Source organism: Zalophus californianus, chromosome 6 (genome assembly GCF_009762305.2).
Source record: "Zalophus californianus isolate mZalCal1 chromosome 6, mZalCal1.pri.v2, whole genome shotgun sequence".
Taxonomy (NCBI): domain Eukaryota; kingdom Metazoa; phylum Chordata; class Mammalia; order Carnivora; family Otariidae; genus Zalophus; species Zalophus californianus.
This window is the reverse complement of record NC_045600.1, coordinates 40,133,230-40,153,602: the sequence shown is the minus strand read 5'-3', so window position 1 is coordinate 40,153,602 and position 20,373 is coordinate 40,133,230. Positions and strand designations below refer to the sequence as shown.

At 41.6% G+C, this 20,373-nt stretch overlaps 1 long non-coding RNA gene across 11 annotated transcripts in view; it reads left to right on the top strand.

Moving 5' to 3' along the window:
* The first annotated feature begins 18,438 nt into the window (after window positions 1-18,438).
* Window positions 18,439-20,373, top strand: part of LOC113909793 — a 44,737-nt gene continuing 42,802 nt past the window's right edge. For all 11 annotated transcript variants that reach the window (XR_003515825.2, XR_003515816.2, XR_003515817.2 and 8 more), the window contains exons 1-2: window positions 18,439-18,767; window positions 19,228-19,341. This is a non-coding gene — a long non-coding RNA (uncharacterized LOC113909793). The remainder of the gene's footprint in view (window positions 18,768-19,227; window positions 19,342-20,373) is intronic.

Sequence of the window (20,373 nt, the reverse complement as noted above, 5' to 3'; positions counted from 1 at the left end):
TGTATATGCTCTCTGTGAGTTATTAAAACAGCATTATCAAACTTCTTTGTACTTTACACTATTAAATTTAAATATTGACAATTGTTTGCTAAGTCAAGAACATGTACATATTTTTTAGCTTGTACATACTAGACCTAGAATTGTACAGTTTTTTGCTCTGGTAGCATTCAGTATGTTCACAGACTAATATATGCTACCTCTTTCTGTCACTTTTCTATAACCTCTTTGTATGACTCCATAGAGTTACAGTTTCTCAGCATGGCTACTGGTGAAATTATTCAACTGGTGATACAGAAAAGAATGTCTGGTCTCGAGAATCAAAATTGTTTTCATTTTGAAGCATTTTGTTTTTTAAAATTAATTTATGACATAGGTCAAGATGAGAAGTATCACCTGTACAGAACAAGGGATGTGTATTATATCCTCTGAAAATTGGGGCTTTTTCTTGGCCCCACGTTGCTTTGGTTGCCTGGCCGTCCTCAACCCAATTTGAAGTCAAGCTGAAAACAAATTGTCCTGGTGGTTGATAGAGGACCTAAGCACTTCTGATCTTTGGAATGGACTCATGATGGTCTTAAAATTGCCAACTGTCTTGTATTTCATCTAGTCCGTGGGTACTACATGGTATCCAAAGACGACTACTTTTCTCCTACACAGGGCATTCAGATGGAAGAGAGCTTTCTGCATGGTAGACAGTTTTTTTATTCCATCCCATAAACTGTACAATTACCAATTTGTACATTTGGGTGTGGAGCTGTGTACAAACCCACCTAGACCCTCAGTTGCTCATGGAGTATTGATAGAAGTAGAGAAAAATACGAAACTTTCAGATCATTACATTTCCTTTTACGTCTTCAATTTCCCCTAAAAAAGTCATTGCTGGGGGAAAATGTGCTTCTGTTAAAGGGACTAAGCTACTTGAACCCTCCAGGACTTTGCTCCTTTTCTGTAACCTAACATGGGTTTATGTGAAGCAAAAGGATAATCTTTATTAAACTAGTTTAGACGCAGTTATTCAAAAGATCAAGTTCTGAGTTTTCTGAGTAGTTTTTTTTTTTTTTTTTTTTAATAACATCAGCTGTTTCCTACCAAGTAGTAAACCTAAAATAAGAACTCCCAAGCTTTAACAGCTACTTGATACCATTCGGTTCCAGATCACTAGGTAGCTTCAAGAACCACTGGACTGTGTGTAGATCTAAAGTCAGGGTTCTAGGGCTTTTTGCATCCAAGTCATTTATAGAACATCACTATGTTGGGCTAGGTGCCCATTTTTTTCAAAGTGGTGTATATATTGGTTTGTCTCTCTATCCCTGTGCCCCTGTTAATATGAACTCTACTGAAATCTAAAAACCTGGTGAGTCTACCATTAAGAGATGGCTTAAAATCCATAGTTCTTTATCTTGGAGAAAGTTTGGAACCCCTGGAGGAAGGAGTTTCCTGTTTATAAGGATTTTCATGTTTTCCATAGCAAAGACGAATCAGAATTATTTTTCACTGGTCTTGGGGGGAAAACCTCGATCTAACCTTTGGTCTTTTCCCTGACATGGTTTTGTCTACTGCAATCAACTATGTTTCCATGGTGTCAAACAAATAACATGAACATGGGATTGCACACTAAGGGTTTTTGACAAAGGAGATCCTTATTTTTATCAAACCTTGATAATAGTTTTCTTCCTGCATGGGAAAAAGAGAGGTCCCCAAGTATAATTTTCTCATGTCATTTACATAAAGTATTTGTTTTTATGCTTCTATGCCTACAGTTTCTTCTACTGGAAGGAGGAAGAAACAGTTCTATATTGATCTTCGGTACCATCTCCCATTTCATTTATACCCATTATGGTCATGTGGGGACATTGCTATGGCAAAGGAACCTGCAGTCCCCCGCCATGGGATGGTGAGCATCTCTTTTTAGTGTCCTCACCCCATTCTCCGACCCCCACCTCCAGTGTAGAGGAACTGCCCTGACTTTCCTGGGATGGGAAGGGGTGCCCAGAGAGGAAGTGGTTGTAATGCTGAGCAGCAGCTCAGGAAGACAGGCACAGGGGAGAGAAGGAAGTGTCTCCACCAGCTGCTTAAAAAGAGAAAGGCCCGTGTGTGGATGGCCAAGACACTTCCCTACCAAACCAAGTCAAGTTCCCTTACTCCCTTTTACATACTCCCCTTAGCTAAACTCCCTTTGATGATTTATTGTGCCTTTTGACTTCCCTAGTTCATTCACATCCGAGTGTATCACGCTGTGTGTAAAGCCCGACAGGGTAGCTTCTCACACTTCTTTGGACTTCCATCAGACCACTACCCTTTGAGACTTCAGCCCTGTCTCTAAAAGCCCCTGATTAACTCTTACACCCAAAGGATCTTGCTGTCCATTCCTTGACTCTTTAGAAAGCAGGGGAGTGGGGGTGGGGGTGGGGTCAGAAAATCACTAGTAAACTAATTCACACTTAGGCAGTTCAGATTATAAGCCTTTAGGATTTTCAGTTTAAGATAGTTTCTGCAAGTTGACTGTCATCTGAAGGCTCACAGGAAGAGCCTGGCCTTCTTCTCTCTGTCGTTCTTCCCTCAAACCTCCACCAAAATAAAGTTTCAAAATAAAAAATTTTGCAGAAAATAGAGCTCTCCTACTGCCTTGAATGTGAGATATTTCACCCTGAAAAGCAACAGCTGTTTAGTGACCTGACATTTTTATGGCTGGTGAGTTCACACTAAAAGGTTGGACTTCTAACGTCCACTAGAGGCGTTGCTAGGAGTGGGGGGTCCCTGCTAAAGGATTAATGCACTTAGGAAAGGAGATTCTCTTACATGACCTGGGGAAATGACGCTTCGAGGGCAATTAGCATTGACTTTCTTTCAAAAGAACACGCCAAAGGTGACCCTCATCGTGGACTTTCCCACGAGAATGTGGCAAAGGTGAGCCCGCGAACAATCCTGAAATTACCTATAGTCATTAAAGGATTCCCCGCGGAAGACGACTCCCAAGTTCCCTTGCGCTGATTTCTAAGCAACACCAGAACCTAAGAACTCACTTCCAGAGTTTGTCTGTTGCTATCAGATGTGAGCTGTAACCCTAGGCACGTCTCCCAAACACCTTTTTTGGGAAGTTCCAAAAGTTCCACTGCAGGATGTTGTAGTCCTGCCTCCGAGGCTCGAAGTCCCTGGGAGCTAGGGATTCGCTGCAGCCAACTCCCTCGCTAAAATTAAACCCACTTCTCCTAATTGCACGGTTTCTCAGCCACAGCCGGAAGCAGAGCCTCTGCCCTGGCTGCATGGAAGGAAAAGGTGGAAGGTCAATGTCTGAGGGCGGTTTCCATGTCAGCAGCGAAGAAGCTCACGTGAGGGCTTCCTTTTGTTTTACCAGGTAACTGTGGTAACACTAACGCCCAGAGTCCCACTGGGGCTGCACCAACACCACTTACGTGCATTGCTTTAGTCAGAAAATCAATGTATATCATCAACGGGGCTTTTCCCTAGAGAGGTTGTGGTAACCCAGGAGGAGTGTGGTTGGAAGAGGAGGAAGGAACAAATCAGAGTGAGTGGATGGGCCCCGCCGGAGTGCCGCGTTCTAACAGGTACTGCCTTGGAAGAGCAACTCCGACAAAAGAAAATGCATCCCACTGAGGAGGTTTGGAAACTGGCTCCCAGAAGCATCCACTGACGAGAAACTTGAAGCCTGCAAAACACATTACTAAGGCGGCAGGACAGCTGGCCTCCTATCTGAAGAGGGAGAAGACTTATTCTGTCTACACCAGTTGGCAGGGCTACAACCAATCGGTGAAAGTCACCAGCAAATTGAGGTCATCTTTTTTTTTTTTTTTTAAACGTGGAGCCCAATGCAGGGCTTGAACGCCCCCACCCTGAGATCAAGACTTGAGCTGAGATCAAGAGTCGGTCACTTAACCGACTGAGCCCCCCAGGCCCCCCTAGAGCTCATCTTGTAGAGAACTTTCAAACTCCTTGAGCTGACCGGCCATCAGACCACTGCCTCCTGAGATACTGAGGTCACCCATCCTTAGAGACCTTCAAACCTGTAAACTCAGAAGTTCAGGACTAAGTGACAGGTTGGATAGATGATTTTTTTTTAAAGCTTTTTTACTTGGAAATAATTTCAAACTTAGAAAAAAATTGCAAAAATTAAAATAGCACAAGGAATACCTTATGCCCTTTTCTCAGGTTCACGTATTGTTAACATTTTACCCTGTTCGCGTCATCATTTCTCTTGTTCTCCCTTTGTGTGTGTGCATACAGATAATGTTTTTTTCTGAACTATTGGAGAGCAAGTTGCTTATATCATGGCCCTTGAAATTCCTGAGTATTGCAGTGTGCCTTTCCTAAGAGTAGGGAACCTCTCATACAGAACCTCAGTACATTGATCGACCTCATGACTTTACATTGATACTTGCATCTAACTAACCACCCAAGTTCCAATTTTGTCAGTTAATAGAACAATGAATATCCTTGATAGCCTTTCTCCCCTCCAGAAAAGGATCTAGTCCAAGATCAGATAGCACTTTAGTTTGTCATATTTTCCAGCCTCTTAACTCTCTGATCTTCGTGTGCTAGGATATGACAGTTTTGAACAATAGTCCTCTGGGAGGCAGAATGTCTATGTCGAATTCCCAGAAGCTGTGAACATGTCCCCTTACACAGCAAAGAAGACATTGCAGGTGTGATTAAGTAAGGATTTTGACATAGATTACCCTAGATCAGCCAGGCAGGCACAGTGTAGTTACAAGCATCCTTTGAGGAGGGAGGCAGGAACCTCAGAGACAGAGAAAGAGATGTGAGGACAGAAGCAGAGGTTGGAGTACTGTGATTGCTGGCTTTGAAGATGGAGGGGCACCACAAGACAAGGAATACAAGCCCCCCCTTTTTTTTAACTAGAACTTTCTTTGTATTGTGTTTGTCTGATGTTTCTTTTTTGTTATGTTGAGGTTATCCATTGTGTGCTGGAATGCAGCATAGGTGCTATCAGAGGCACACAATGTTTGTCTGTTTCAAAATTGCTTCTTACATAACATGACAAAAAACTAACCTACTAGAGAATACAGAATCTACTTCTGCCCTCTTCTCCTTCCCCTCCCCACATCCTACTCTGTTCCAGACTGAGGACGTATGACCAAAAACTGTGTTCATAAATTACATGGATGGGTTCATTCTTTTTTTCTCTCCCTTCGGTATGGTTATAGTAATCATTTGAAATACACTCATTCATTTGTGCCCATTTTCTTTCAGCGTTACTGGATTTTGTCTCCTCATTCTTATTTAATTTTTATTTATTTTTGAACATGTAGGCTACTAACATTTCAAAACCAAAACTATATGAAAAGGTATATTCACTGAAGTGTCACCCTCCTGTATCCTTTTACCCCACTCCCTATCCCTACCCTTCCTTGTAGGTATCCAACTTTAGTGTTTTCTGATTTACCTTTCCTTTGTTTTTTTGTAATGATAAACAGATACGTGTGTGTTTACTTATTTTTCCTTTTTTTTTTTTTCCACAAAAGATAGCATGCCACATGTGCTTCTTTACAGTGAGTCTTTTACACTTAATACCTGCTGGAAATTACCCTCCCTATCCATTCATACAGATCTTCAACCTCGCTCTTTTTTTTTTTTAACTCCATTGTGTGCAGGTAACACTGCTGATTCAACCAAACCCGGTATTTTCCAATTACGTATGACATGGCAGTAAATAACTTTGTGCATCTTTGTTTTTGGTCAAGTTATATTTCTAGTCTAAATTCCTGGAAGTGGGATCGTTGGGTCGAAGAATAGACACATAGGTCATTTTGTTCAAGATTGCTAAATTCCCCTTGTAGGGATGGCACCGTTTTGTATTCCCACCAGCAATGTGTATGTGTGCCTGATGAATTCAGTCTGTTCTCACAGTCTCCGCTGTCACCATCCCGGACACAGCACCATCCTCTTCCCTTCTGGGTCATGGCAATGGTCTCCTAACTGGTCTCTGCTTCAGCCTTTCCCCCACCTCCCCACACCCCATGGTCTGTTTTCAACACAACAGCCAAAGTGATGCTTTCGAAATGTATGTAAAATCTTATCACTCTACTTAAACTCTCCAGAGGCTTTCTATCTCACTTAGAAGTCAACGTGACAGTTCTCATAATGGCCTCCTACACCCTAAATGATCTGGACACTTGCCAGCACTGTTCCCCCTCTGACTTCAACCTCACTACTTTCCCTCTTCCTCCCTTGGCTCCAGTCGCACTGGCTTCCTCTTCTTCCTTGAGCATACCAAGCAGGGACCTACAGCAGAGCCTTTGCATTTCTGTTTCCTTTGCCTAAACCACTCTTTCCTTAGCTATGACATCACTTTCTCTGTCACCTCCTCCCCACCTTTCTTCCAACATAACCTTCTCAGTAATGACTTCCTCGCCACTCATTTTACAACTACAACCCACACCCTTCCCAGCACCTTTCCCTACTCTCTGCTCTATTTTCTTCATAAGACTTATATATATTTTGTGTATCATTTGTTTAATATGTCACCTTATCTTACCCAACCCAGTAAAATAAAAGCTCCATAAAGTCAGAGAAGTTTGTGGTGTTCACTGAAGATTTGCAGCACCAGGAACAAGTTCTAACATACTGGAGGATCTCAGTAAATGATCAGTCTCTTTCTCTGGCAAATTGAATATACAAACAGAGTTGATGTGAATAATGCAATTGATGAAATTGATCAATAGATTTTAAACAAAGATACAGTTGAAATGATAAACCCCTCTTTTCAAATGTTTATGGTAGTGTTTCTCAACAGTAGCTGTTATATTTTATGCTAAATAAAATTCTTTATTGTGAGGGCTGTTGTGTGCACTATAGGATACTAAGCAGCATCACTGTCCTCTACCCATTAGCATACCTCCCCGAGTTCTGACAACCAAAAATGTCTCCAGACCTTGTCAGATGTGACCCTGGGGAGTAAAATTGTCCCTCATTGGGACCCATTTGCCTATGGTTACATTCCCAAAAATGAACCACACGTACACAAAAAGAATATAATTTAACAATAAAAGTTTAAGCAAAAAACATCATACTCATTTGAGAGGAACATCCTCCAAAAAATATTGGGTCAGAGTGCACCAAAACTACATCTAAGATCTATTTATAATAAGGGTTGCCAGATAAAATACAGGACACCCAGTTAACTTGTAATTTCAGATAATAAATCATTTTTTTAGTATAAGTACATTCTGTACAGTATTTAGGACGTACACTAAAAATTTAATGTTTGTTTGAAATTAAAAATTTAACTGGAGATCTTATTTTTATTTGCTAAATCTGTCAAGCCTTATTTATAAAATTATGAATAGAACATCATTACATATAAAAATATAGCCGCTACACACAGAATATAGCAAAAACTGTACTCAAAGGCAAAGGCATGTTTGCTGATGCCTTCATTTCTTAAAAAGAGAAATGACTAAAAATGAACTAAAAGCTTGACTTAAAAATGAGAAAACAACCAAAATCAAACAAAGGAAAAAAAACAAGTCCAGGTCTCACAGCTAAGTTAAACTGAAGGAGGAATCTTGCCCATTCTAGCCTTGCCAATAATACCCTAAGACCGGCGACTCTTGGACAGTGCTGGATACATTCTAACGGCGCTCCACGTCTGCTCACCCTACTTCTCGTGCTCCATCAATATCTTCTATTGATGTCTCTTTCCTTTAAATATATGACTTCCTATTTTCATCATGTTGTATAATGTCCATCAGATTTTGTCCCCCTGATCTTTTGACCAGAGGAAGCTCTTTAGTCACAAGTAGAGATATTATTGTTTAAGCTGATGCCTTCAAAAGGGGCCTACTTCACACACACCCATTTAGTGGACTTAGTTAGGTTAACTGAGACCTAGAGAATCTTCCTGTCCCACTTATACATGATCCCCCAGCATCTTTACAGATGAGTCCAGTGTTTTCTAGCCATTTCCCTCATCCATCCTTTTACACATTTACAGGGAACTTGCGATGCCTCTCTAAAGGCATCAGCACTCAAGAAGCATGAACCTGTGAGTGACTGGACTCCCCAAAGGAAGTGATTCTATCAAGCAATTTTGAGAACCAGGGTAGGAACAAAGAGGTAAGGCCTATTGTGTACAATTGGCTATCACCATATTGTCATTTCCTGGCCAATGTTCTTCTTATCAGCAGTGGCTCTGTTGCTGAATTTCAATTGGAAAGAGCATTACAAGGGGGAAAAAATCCAAATCTTTATGTAGTATTTCCTAGGTAGTAAACACAGGATTTCCTGCATCCGAAATGATTTCAACAAGTTCCCTCTTCCTTCAAACATGATCTGGTGACAAATGTGGGCCAGCGCAGAGATAAGCTTGCTGATTGAAATCTCCTCCAGCTGAGCAAGGGGTTTTGCCAAGTGTGCATCCGAGTTCACAAAGCTGTCCAGCCCCACCAGCCTGTGAACCACAAAAATGAGCGAGCATGTCACACTGCTTTCTACTTGGTCTTAGTATTTCATTTGATTACATGTCTCCCCAGGTAGAATCTAGAAGTACTGAATCGCCCTTTTCTTCTGAGAGTGCCAGTGAGCAGTGTGGTAATGAATCAAAAAGTAAACAAATGCTTTGGGTTCATTGGTTTTAGAAATAATGAGACAGGGGAGGGGGAAGTTCTGGAGAATTGGCATCGAATTTTGGAACTCTGGCATTTGCAGCTCCCAAGCTCCAGAGGAAGGAAGTGTGTTCTGTCAATGGAGGGGCAGAAATCTTTCCCTCTCAGACATAACTCTGATCACACCAGGATAATTTGCAAATCTGCATTAGAAGCAGTTCCTTTACCCATTTCCCATTCCTAACAAGGTGTTTATGATAAACAAGTGAGTGGAATTCTCTCCCCAGACTTCAGTCCCTCTTTGTTTTAAAATCCTTTAGTGAGTTCCTTCCGGAAGCCTGGGTTTCATAATTCCCAGTCCACACTGTTGGCCTGAACCTCATCTGTACTTGAGTCATCACGATGATGAAACCAAGAGTCATAGCAACTGCTCCTGTTTGCCAAAGGGCGGAGGATGTACCGATTTTGATTACATCACAAGCCTACAGAAACACAGACTCTGTGCCATTATGAGGAAGTCACTAGGCAGGAAACTGTTCCAGGAAAAGTCAGGGTAAATCTTTGAAGTGAGCGTGTGTAATATTCTTTCTACAGCGGTGCCCCAGCTACTGGCAAATATAAATACTAGCTATGTACCTGGACACAAGCAACTGTGTCTTTGGTTCACAGAACACAAATCTGCAGCTTCGGTGAATTACCACGATTCACTTTGTTAGTCCCCTGGGCTTGGTTGTTAAGAATCCGAGAATATCTATCTGTTCATTCTGTCTCCAAGCTTTAATGAACTTATGAAAATGAACTCATTAAAATGTGACTGTAAATATTCATGATTAACATTTGAGATAACAAGAACCCCCGTTTAAGAAGGCCAGGCACTGTAAAAAGCATTTCCCATAAAACAACCCAATAAAAACCCTATGGCTCCCATTTTTACAGATGAGGAAACTGGGAAGATTAAGAAATGTACCCAGTGTCACACAAATTCAAGATAATCTGACCAAAAAATCTGATCCCTTAACACATGTTGAATAAACAAGCAATTGCAAAAAACATTGCTATTATCCTCCCCATTTCGTTTTCACTTCTGTGTTGGTGCTACTGTTTTCTGAGATTAAAATTTAAAATTCGAACAGAGCCTGCAGCTAGCTTGCTGGGGCCACTTTGGTTTGCTGTTGCAAGAGGAAATCTTTTTCTTTTTTTGGCAGGGGAAAGACGGGTCAAAATTTTTCCCATCTTAATCAGTATCTTAGTACAGATTTTTAATTTTAAAAAACATTTTCTTTTTTTTCATTATTTATTGAGATCTATTTGACATACAACATTATGTTAAGTTTCAGGTATACAATATGATCCAGTGTTTGTGTGTTTTGCAAAATGACCACTACAATAAGTCTAGTTAACATCCACCACAAGGATAGTTACAGAAACTTTTACTTGTGATGAGAGCAAGTGGAAAGAGTAATAATAACAGTCCTAGAATCCTGGGTCCTGGGGTTGGAGGGGACCTCAGAGGACTATACTGGACACGTTTGAGTTTCCTGTGATCAACTCCCTCCTTCTTCTGCTACCTCAAGATGTCCCCACCCCTCTAGATCAAGGGATAGACATGTGAGCCAAGCAAGGCCACCAGAGCTGAGGAGCAACAAGTCTGGTTCCCGTGACAATCCCTGAAGAGACCGCCCTTGCGTTCTGGCTACCCACAGCTCCGGAGCTTCCCAGGTTCCAGGCTTTTCTGAAGCATAGTTCATTAGCTTTCCCAGCAATTGGAAAACTGGCCCAATTTGTTGCTTGGAATTGAAGAATCCTGACTGATGTAAGTGTCTACTCCATTGTGGTCAAGGGACCGAGGGGGGCCAGGCAAGCAAGGCACCAGGCTTCCACTTCTGATTCAGCAAACGACTCTGTTTGAACCAAGGTTTTTATTATTCAAATCAGAAACATCATGTATCTAGTCCGAACACCCTCAGTCCTTAGCAGCTCACACTGACCAACCAGCTCCGCTCTTGGGACTTTTAATTTGGGCTTTTATATTCATTTTACAAATGAATTAAAATGTGAGGAGAGAGTTTACTTATTTATTTGGAGCCTCTTTAATCTCACCCCTGTCTGTACCTAACCGATAGAGACATGGAAACAACCACCATCCCAGCTCACCTCCTGTTGACAACGCTTTCAAACTTGGTTCCGACTCACATCTGAACTTCCTTTTAAACAACGTATCATCATCTTCAAATCATAAATGTACAACAGCGCATTTGTGTACGTACTCAGCATTGGTGCTCTTCAGTGTTTCCTACTCCATGCTTTGCCAAAAGAGATTTGTTCAAACATTTATTCTTCAGAGTAGTTGAATTTGAAATGTATAGAGTTTTAAGGGACTGTTCCAAATTCAAAACTAAATCTAAGGATGCTGAACAGAACATTTAAGCTATACCCCTATTCCTCATGCTATCCCTTCCCCAGAACGCTGAGAATCCAAAGTTCTTTGTAAAGCACATAAGGACTCAAATCCGATTTTTTTTTAACTTGAGATTGGATGTAATCTTCTATTTAATAGTGAATATCTGTCCTTTTTCCTCAAAACTAGGTTTATCTTTTTTCTTTCTGTTTTGATAAATGAGCCAAAGTCAATGTGAAAAATTGAAGGACCTCTAAATTGTTATATCCGGGTTGGGGTGGTTTTCCAAACTCTAGTCGGGAACCTCATGGCATGGAAACTGTAACAGATAGTTGCCTGTATAGGAACAAATTGAATCCTAAAAGTTCTGATGGGAGTTAGTTGTTTAAAACTTGAAACATATTTTCCACTGGAAATCATGTTTAAAATGATAGCCATGTTCTCAAGTTTAGCCTACAAAGGGCTTTCAGACTATTCAGTAGTCCTGGTATTGTAGTAAATAGTCCTAGTTTGTAATGGAAAATACAGGAACAATGTTAAAGTTTGACTCCCCCTTCTTTGCCCTTCTCCCTAGCTTCCCAGGGCCCTTTACTTCCCTAGATCTCTCCTGGGGTTCTCTCTCCAGCTTGTACTACCCCCTCCCCCAGATGCTACTACCCTCTGGTCCCCTGCAACAAAACTACATCGGGGGATTACTAAAATGAAGTTATTAAGCCCCATCTCTTACATAGAAATTTCTAGAAGTGGGGCCAAGGAATCTGCATTTTAGCCAGCTCCCCAGATGATCCTTTTACATGCTGAGGTTCGAAAGCCACTGCCATACGTGTTTTGGTTTCTAATTTCCGACTTGCATCTGACCACAAAGCCAAACTTCTATCCACTCTAGCAGGCTGATCTCAGCTGGAGTGAAGATGAAGGCAATAAATTAATGTGAGTTTGCTAAAGATTTAGGTTACGTTGTCCTTGGGGTTCCTGCTCTTTTCTCTGCCTGTGGAAGCTTCTGACGTAAAGATAATTATTTTTAAGCACTAGATTTATTTCTCTGCAGATAGAAATTGAGAAATTGGTGGGGCGAAAATTAGAATTATTCTACAGAGAGACTTTCATCTTTTTAAAAAAAATAGGTAGAAGTACTTTTTAACCTGGTAGGTGTTTTATGACAGCAGAATTTTTTTTTTTAAAGATTTTATTTATTTATCTGAGAGAGAGATAGCACGAGAGGGAAGAGGGTCAGAGGGAGAAGCAGACTCCCTGCTGAGCAGGGAGCCCGATGCGGGACTGGATCCCGGGACTCCAGGATCATGACCTGAGCCGAAGGCAGTCGCTTAACCAACTGAGCCACCCAGGCGCCCCATGACAGCAGAATTTTTAATGACTACCTCACATTTTAATTTTATGATTCTGACAAGTTCCCTATCTGTTAAATATTTATCAGTATTATAAACAAGGCTCTGATGAATATTCTTCAATATCAGCCTTTGCCAGGATCTCTCATTTTCCCTTGGAGTTCATTCCTGGAAATAGAATTCATAGTTTCTCACTGCAGATTGCTAGAATGCCCTCAGATGGATTGTACCAGTTTGCACTACCAGCATCTGGGTGTGAGTGTTCCCTTCTACTAATCACACCGTCATCAACATTGAGTAATATCAGGATTGGAAAATGTTTTTTTTTAAGTTAGGGGTGATCCAAGTTGTGACTTCAAATAACAAAGGGACAGGGAGGAGAGAGAAATTAGAGTTGTGGGCAGAGCCCTGGAGAGGATGAATCGGGAGCTGGATGCATGGTACCTGGACTTGGTGACTGTCCATCCGAGTCTCGGTGAGCCACATACATGGGAAGGCTGCGTGGATCATGAGGCCACCGTCCAGGCAGAAGCACACACCTGGCAGTGCCTCTCCCACATTTCCAGGCAGAGTTACTAAACAGCGGTTTGCACATGTCAATTTGGATAAAAATTATACAAGGCAAGATTAAAACTCAGATTCCTAGATCCACCCAAAGATCCTGACTCAGCATGAGGTAGCACAGAGGAACTTACATTTTTATTAAGAACCCTGTGTGAGGGGCACCTGGGTGGCTCAGTCGGATGAGTGTCTGCCTCTGGCTCAGGTCATGATCTCAGGGTCCTGGGATTGAGCCCCTGGGCTCCCACACAGTGGAGAGCCTACTTCTCCCTCTCCCTCTGCCCTCCCTCCTGGCTTGTTCTTTCTCTCTCTCTCTCTCTCTCTCAAATAAATAAATAAAATCTAAAAAAAAAAAAAAAAAACCCACCCATGTGAGTCCACCTCACATGGTGGCCAGGGACCTCACTTGAAGAAATATTAAACTGAAGGAGGAGAACATCTCTGGAGTGCCAGCCCTATAAACCCAAACTTATTTTATCTCAGGAAATTACTCCAGTACTGCTCTTTCCAAGAGGAATCTGCTCTGAACAGCCTCCCAATGTTGTAATGATTCTTTTGTACTATTTTGAAACGGACACCTGCACTCAAAAGCGAGACTCCTTGAATGATGCGCTATACAACCAGCCCTGCTTTCAGTCCAGCACTGGGGCTGGGTTTCTTCAGCTGGACACTTCTCATGTGTAAGCCTAAGCTGGTCTTCTTTTCCTCTTGAGCCTCACGCACGAGGCCTAACCTGGTTTGGGTTTGGTATTAGGGTGGCACTAACCAGAGAGCAACCACAGCAAATGCGGGCAGAGACTTCCAATGGCACATTCATTTGTGGTAGACAAGTAGCCTGTGAACGTAGGCTGCAGTGTGTAGAGTCAGGGACCGTGGGCCTTTTGACATCCTAGGAAAGGACCCCCAGGCTAGGTGTCGGCAGCCCGGGCTGTACTGGGAAGACAGAGAATCTGCATTAACATCCACACTCCTCATGTGCCAGTTTCAATTACCATCTCAATGTGTGCTTAAAGGGGCTCTGTCAACATTGCTTAGATGTGAAGATCAGTTCAAAGAGGATTAGTGCACAACTGATGTATAAGACAAGCCTTAACCTCAGGCAAAGTAGGTAGTCATCCACTGTTATGGACTGAATCGCATCTCCTCAAAATTCTTATGTTGAAGACCTAGCGCCCAGTACCTCAGGAAGTGACTGTATTTGGAGACGCTTAATTAAGGTTAAATGAGGTCACTAGGGTGGGTCCTAATCCAACATGATTGGTGGCCCTATAAGAAGAGAGTAGGACAAGATGCACAAAGGAAAGACCACGTGGAGACGGACGGAGACAATGGCCATCCCCAAGGAGCCAAGAAGAGAAGCCTCAGAACAAACAACCCTGCTGACCCCTGGATCGCAGACTTCTAGCCTCCGGAATCATGAGAAAATTCTGTTGAAGCCACTCAGTAAATACTTTGTTAACGGCAGCAGAGCAAACTAATACACCCACTAGAGTATGACGTCAACACGTCTTTCTCTCCTTGGTCAAGCCTGGAATACCTCCGTTAGAGACAGTCGGTCCTTTGGCTTTCTCTGGTCAGTTTAATAGTTTGTTACTTAATATCTCTCTCTCGTTCTCTTCTTCCCTTTCTCTCTCTCTCTCTCTCTCTCTCTCTCACACACACACACACACACACACACACACACACACACACACACACACACGTTGCTTTTTCTGGACCAGGCAACTGGCTTCCTCATCTCTCTATTCTCAGGCAACATACTGAGATCTCAATCTAGTGGAATTCAACAAACATTTACTAAGTACTTATATATGCCAGATATGCCAAGGGATAGTGATTTAAAAATAGAAGTTGTAATCCTTCTATCTGAGATACTCACTGTCTGGAGAGGGACAGCCACACACAGTTTCCGGGCGGTGATGGAGATGGCTTTAGGACAATAGGAACAGGAATGACCAATTTTGCCTGGGGCAGCTGGGAGCGGGCGCTTCACAGGAAAGGTAAAATTAAAAGGATGAGTAAAAGGTTTCAGACAAAGAGGGAGATTCTGACGAAAAGGAATAATAGGCACCAAACACAACAGTATCAAATGAAATATGCTTGGAAATGATGAGAACTTCAGTGGGGCTCAAGGGTAGGGCTGTTAGGAGAAAGTCAGGTGGCCACATGAGCCATCCTCAGGTTGGTGGAGCAGGACAAAACCACTCTGCTTAGCACACGGTGGTCAGGAGGGTTCTCCAATCTCCTCAGACTCTTTCGGCACCTCTGGAACAAGTGGACAGTCCCTGCCAACCAGCACCAGCCAACCCCACTCCTGTGCATCGGCTCTTAAGCACACGAGGAGCCCAGCAAAAGGGCAGTCCTACCTCTCACTCTCAAGCAATCAGGGTTCCCAGGCCCCACTTTCCCCTTCCGGGGGGAGCTGGAAAGGAACCAAAATGAGAGAGAACCTTTAAGCTAGCCCCTAACATCTGCTCAGGAGAACATAATGTCTTTATTGCTGTCCTTGTGTCCAAGGACCATTCAGCTTGTCAGAGATCCTGATGGCGTTCCTCCTCCTTTCTGTGTGGTCACACCAGAATCTGTGTGTTTTGGCAAATAGCAGCTATTCTTCCTATTTATAGACTCTCTCCCATGTTATTCACTTACGGGGTTTCTGTGGTCCAGCATTCTGTCAAGTCCCAGCAGGCTGGGAGTGCGTAATAGCCATTAACACTACAGCTGCTCCTTTTATGGTCTCGGTGGACAGCCCGTTGTTAAATGCGCCTAGATAAGTTTAAAACTGCTTGTGTGAAAACACATATATCCAGCTAGGTAAAAATGCTCATTTGTGTTAGGTGCCTTTCAAAATTAATATCGACGCCAAAAATAAACCTTCCCCATTACCCAAATGATAAACTTTCATTTTTACCTTTTCAATATATAAAAGAGGAAAAAAAATTGTTTTTGAAAATATATCTCCTGACTGAGCTACGCCAAAGCATAATCTTTGATTAAAGTAAAATGTACCAGGGGACTGAGCCAATAACCAAATGCCTTTTTCTTTTTTATCTCTTCTTTTTCCTTGTAATCTGTTTCAAGAAAGAAAAAGTTTGGTAGGAGTCTCTTCAAATGTTGAATTTCCTGTTTCAAACAGAATTTTTTGCAGCTTATGTAGCCACTGACTAGCATATCTCCTCTTCCCATAATAATCCTTGATATCATTTTGACTACTTCTTAAAATAACAGCTTTATTGAGATACCACTCACATACCATACAGTTCACTTTCTTGAAGTGTACCTTTTGATGGCTTTCAGGATATTCACCAAATTGTGCAATCATCACCACAATCGGCTTTAAAACATTTTCATCACCCCACAAAGAAACCCCGTGCCCTTTGGCAGTTTACTCCTCATCTCTCCCCACTTCCTTCCCCTCCAGACCCAGACAACCACTACCTTCTGTGTCTATAGATCTGCTTCTGCTGGACATTTCATGTAAATGGAATTATATAATACATGGTCTTTTGTGTCTGGCTTCTTTACTTAGCATGTTCTCGTGGTTCATCTATGTTGGAGAATGTGTCAGTATTTCATTCCTTTTGATTGCTAAGTATATTGCTGAATACTCAATTATATGGATATACTAGTTCTGTTTACCCATTCATAAAGTTGATGGACATCAGGTTGTTTCCACTTTTTGGCTGCTATGAATAACGTACAAATTTTTGTGTGGATATGTGTTTTCATATATTTCATACGAAGTGGAATTTTGGGGTCCTATCAATTTGACTGCTTTCCAGTGTTAAATGAGGACACCTCCATATTTCATAACTGATGAACACACAGGGGAAGGTATTGGTTAATGCTGTTCTCACAGACACAGAAAAGAGTCCATTTTGTTGCCAGCATCACTACATAATTCTCTGGCCGAAACAAGAACTGGGTAATAACTCAGCGCTGACTTAAGACAAATCCGCTGGTCAGTAACCATGTCTACTGATTAAGAAAGCCTCTATGCTACTCAGACATACAAACCATACAAACCAGATGTTTAATGTCAAAAGTCAAGCTTTCAGGAAGACACCTTCTCCTCCTTTGTGTCATACTTAATTGCTCAATATTTTGCTAGATAGAACACGATGATTTCCAGAGAAGACACAGGGACTATAATGTAGGGATGTTTCGCCATTATTTTCCCAACGCTAGTGTTGCATCTTTTATGTTTATCTGTGGGACAATTCACTCCAACACTGAATACCTAGAATGTGCCAGGATTTGTGTTCAGTGCGGGAGAGGGGGGTAAAAATATGACTAAGACGTGGCCACTGTCCTCACAAAGCCCACAGCACCAGGGATGAGCTCACCAATCACTGATGCTAGGTCTGTATTACTGCGTGACTATGCAGATGTAGGACAAAGTACCACTAGTTGGGACCTTAGGGGAGACCTCAAGGAAGAGGTCTTAGAGGATGAATAAGTTTTTGATACACAAATGTTATGTGTAGAAGACACTGCAGAAATTCACATGAAGGAAAATGCATGAATAGAGGCAGATAAGCAAAAAAATATATAAGGTGTATGTGGAGAGTTCAGATTTAAATTTTCTCACTGTTCCCTACCAACCATAATGCTTTGGACAATTTACCTGAATTTCCCAAGACTCGGTTTCTTCATTTGCGAAATGAGTAAAATAATATCGTTATATATGTACATATTTTTTTAAGATGTATTTATTTCTTTTAGAGAGACAGAGAGAGTGGGGAAGGGGCAGAGGGAGAGAGAAAGAATCTCAATAAGACTCCCTGCTGAGCATGGAGCCTGACGTGGAGCTCAGTCTCACAACCCTGAGATCATGATCTGAACCAAAATCCAGCATTGGACGCTTAACTGACCGAGCCACCCAAGCACCACTATTTTTTTTTTTTAAGTGGGCCCTATGCCCAGTGTGGAGCTTGAACTCACGACCCTGAGATCAAGACCTGAGCTGAGATCAAGAGTCAGATGCTTAACAGACTGAGCCACCCAAGCATTCTTACCATTATATGTTTTAAGGATTAAACAACATAATATATTTTAAATGTTCACTACAGTGTCTAAAACAGGAGCGTTCAATAAAATGTTGGTTTCAAATGCTTTGGTTGGAATATAGGTAGGTACAGAGGAGCAGAAAGTAGGTTGGATCCATAATGCAGTGAGCTTTGATGGGGGATGAACGTAGAACTTAAATCCCTAAGCAAAGAGAAATTGCAAAGATTTTGGAGTAGGGAAGCACCATCATTGGACCTGGGCTTGGGCGGGAGCGTGTAGAATGGGATAAAATCTACCCTTTAGATCGCGGTTGCCGTAGTCCTAGGGAAAGGTAAAGAGGACCTGAGATAAGGCAGGAGGTATAGAAATTTAAGTGCATTAATTAGAAAGGCTGATAATATAGAATATAGCAACTGCTTACATTTTGGAGGCAAAAGAGAAGCCAATATTTTTGAGCCTGTGTCCCTGAGTCAATAGTAATGCTGTTAACCAGGAAGAATACATTCAGAGGAGAGCTCTGAGGAGTTCGAGGTACCCGTGAGACACTAGGGCAAAGGTGAGAGGCAGACAAGTAGAACGGGGACTGGAGCATGGAAGAGAAGTGAAAGCTAGCGTTCCTGGAGCTCCCTGCCAGGGACGACTGATCGAAGTGAGGGTGTGGGTGACAGATCTTCACAGGAGAGTTAAGCTTGCCATTGAGAAGAAGAGAAAGCAAGGAGAGAGATGAAAGCAGCCCTGTGTGTCTGGAGAGGTTACCGCCAGGAAAACCCTTCACAAGCTGTCGAGTACTGCAAGGACTCAAGCTGATGAGAAGCAGAGGAACGAACAGCTGCTGTGGAGAAGGTCATGGGAGTCCTTTCCTGAACCAAGGTACAACTGTGATTGTTATTATTATTTGGATAGTTCTGATAAACAGATGAAACGATCCCACTGCTAGTCCTTGGATCAGATGTGATAGCAAAGGATTCCTTAAACCAAGCTATTTTTTTTAAACAAAATAATTGTTGCTGTATGCTTCAGATAACTGTGTTCATCATTCTAACTGCTTCCTGAGTCTGCAGTTTAGCCAAATGTCCAAATTAAGTCATGATGCTTGGTGGCTTTTATGACAAGGCATTAGTATAGGATTCAGTGGTTCTATCCACTGTCCCTTTCTTTGTTGGAGATAACTTCCAGAATAAACTCTTTTTTTTTTTCCATCACACGTTTTGCATCAAGTCTTCAAAGTATAAACAGTTCCACATTTTAAAGTTTGTAACCAAAGAATGATGGCTTATTGGTGGCATCCGCCTCTTAAGTTATAGGGAAATCTTACTTGATGTCTCCCCAGATGTTCATTTGGGAGGTCAGACCCTGAGGCTGGAGGAAGTCAGGGACCATCATGACAGGAGGTCAAGCACCCAACACCTGTAATCACAATGGTTTCTCCCAAGGATCTTGAGAGGTAATTACTCTATCTCTAATTTTCAGGCAGGGAAACTGTGACTACGAAAAGTTAAAGCTGACCAAGGTCTACATCTAGTAAGTGGCCAAGCTGGAAATTGAACCTCTGTTTGTCTAGCTCAAGTGTTTTTTTCTACTACATAACTTCTGTCAAACGTGCTAAAGATTTCTACAGTGTTTGCTAGGGTCCCTGACGCAGCAATACTCAGATTCTTCAGGTGATGGAGTAGCTGCAATTCATGGATATTGAATTGTTTCCACCTGAAATCATTCAGCATTTTACCATTTGATGCTACATTCACCATTCCATGTATTTTTCTGGATACATTTTATTTTCAAAAGCCTCTATAATTGAATTAAATCTATACCTATTTCAGTTTAATTTTATTTTCTGTGCCTTTCTTAGGTAAATCTTTGATGAGAGAAGGGTTAAAATAAATCTCATCAATGGAAAAATGAGTCTTAGATATAACTTATTACATAAATGCCTTTGATAATCAGGATTGCAGAAATAAAAAAGATAAATTTGAAAATATTTAGCCTCAATAAAGCTCTACTCTAAACATGGAAGAATTACTAATAGTTGTATATTTCGGTTTCTTAAGAATATAAGAACATTTTGTACAAAATATATGAGATCAGAGCAAACTAAGAATTCATGTGTAAATTAGGAATTTAATACCTTTTAGGCTTCCCCCAAGCAATATGCTAAAAAAGTCTCACTTGCCCTAGGGAAGTAAATACACAGTAAAGCATGCTTAGTGAGGTCTGCAATTTTACTAAAATAAATCACTACTTGCCAACATTAAGGGGGAACAGTAATTTATAGGGCTGCAGTAAATACAAGTTTTTAAAATTATGGTCTGTCTTAGGGGAAAACTACCCCCATACAAATGCATTTACAAGAAAAAAAATTGGAAAGTTTCAGAAGCCTGGGCACTTAGTATATTTTGCAGTGGCATAATATTTTATTACCATCATTATTTGCCTAAGTTAACGTGCTTATCAGACTTGATCTCAGCCCTAAGAAAAA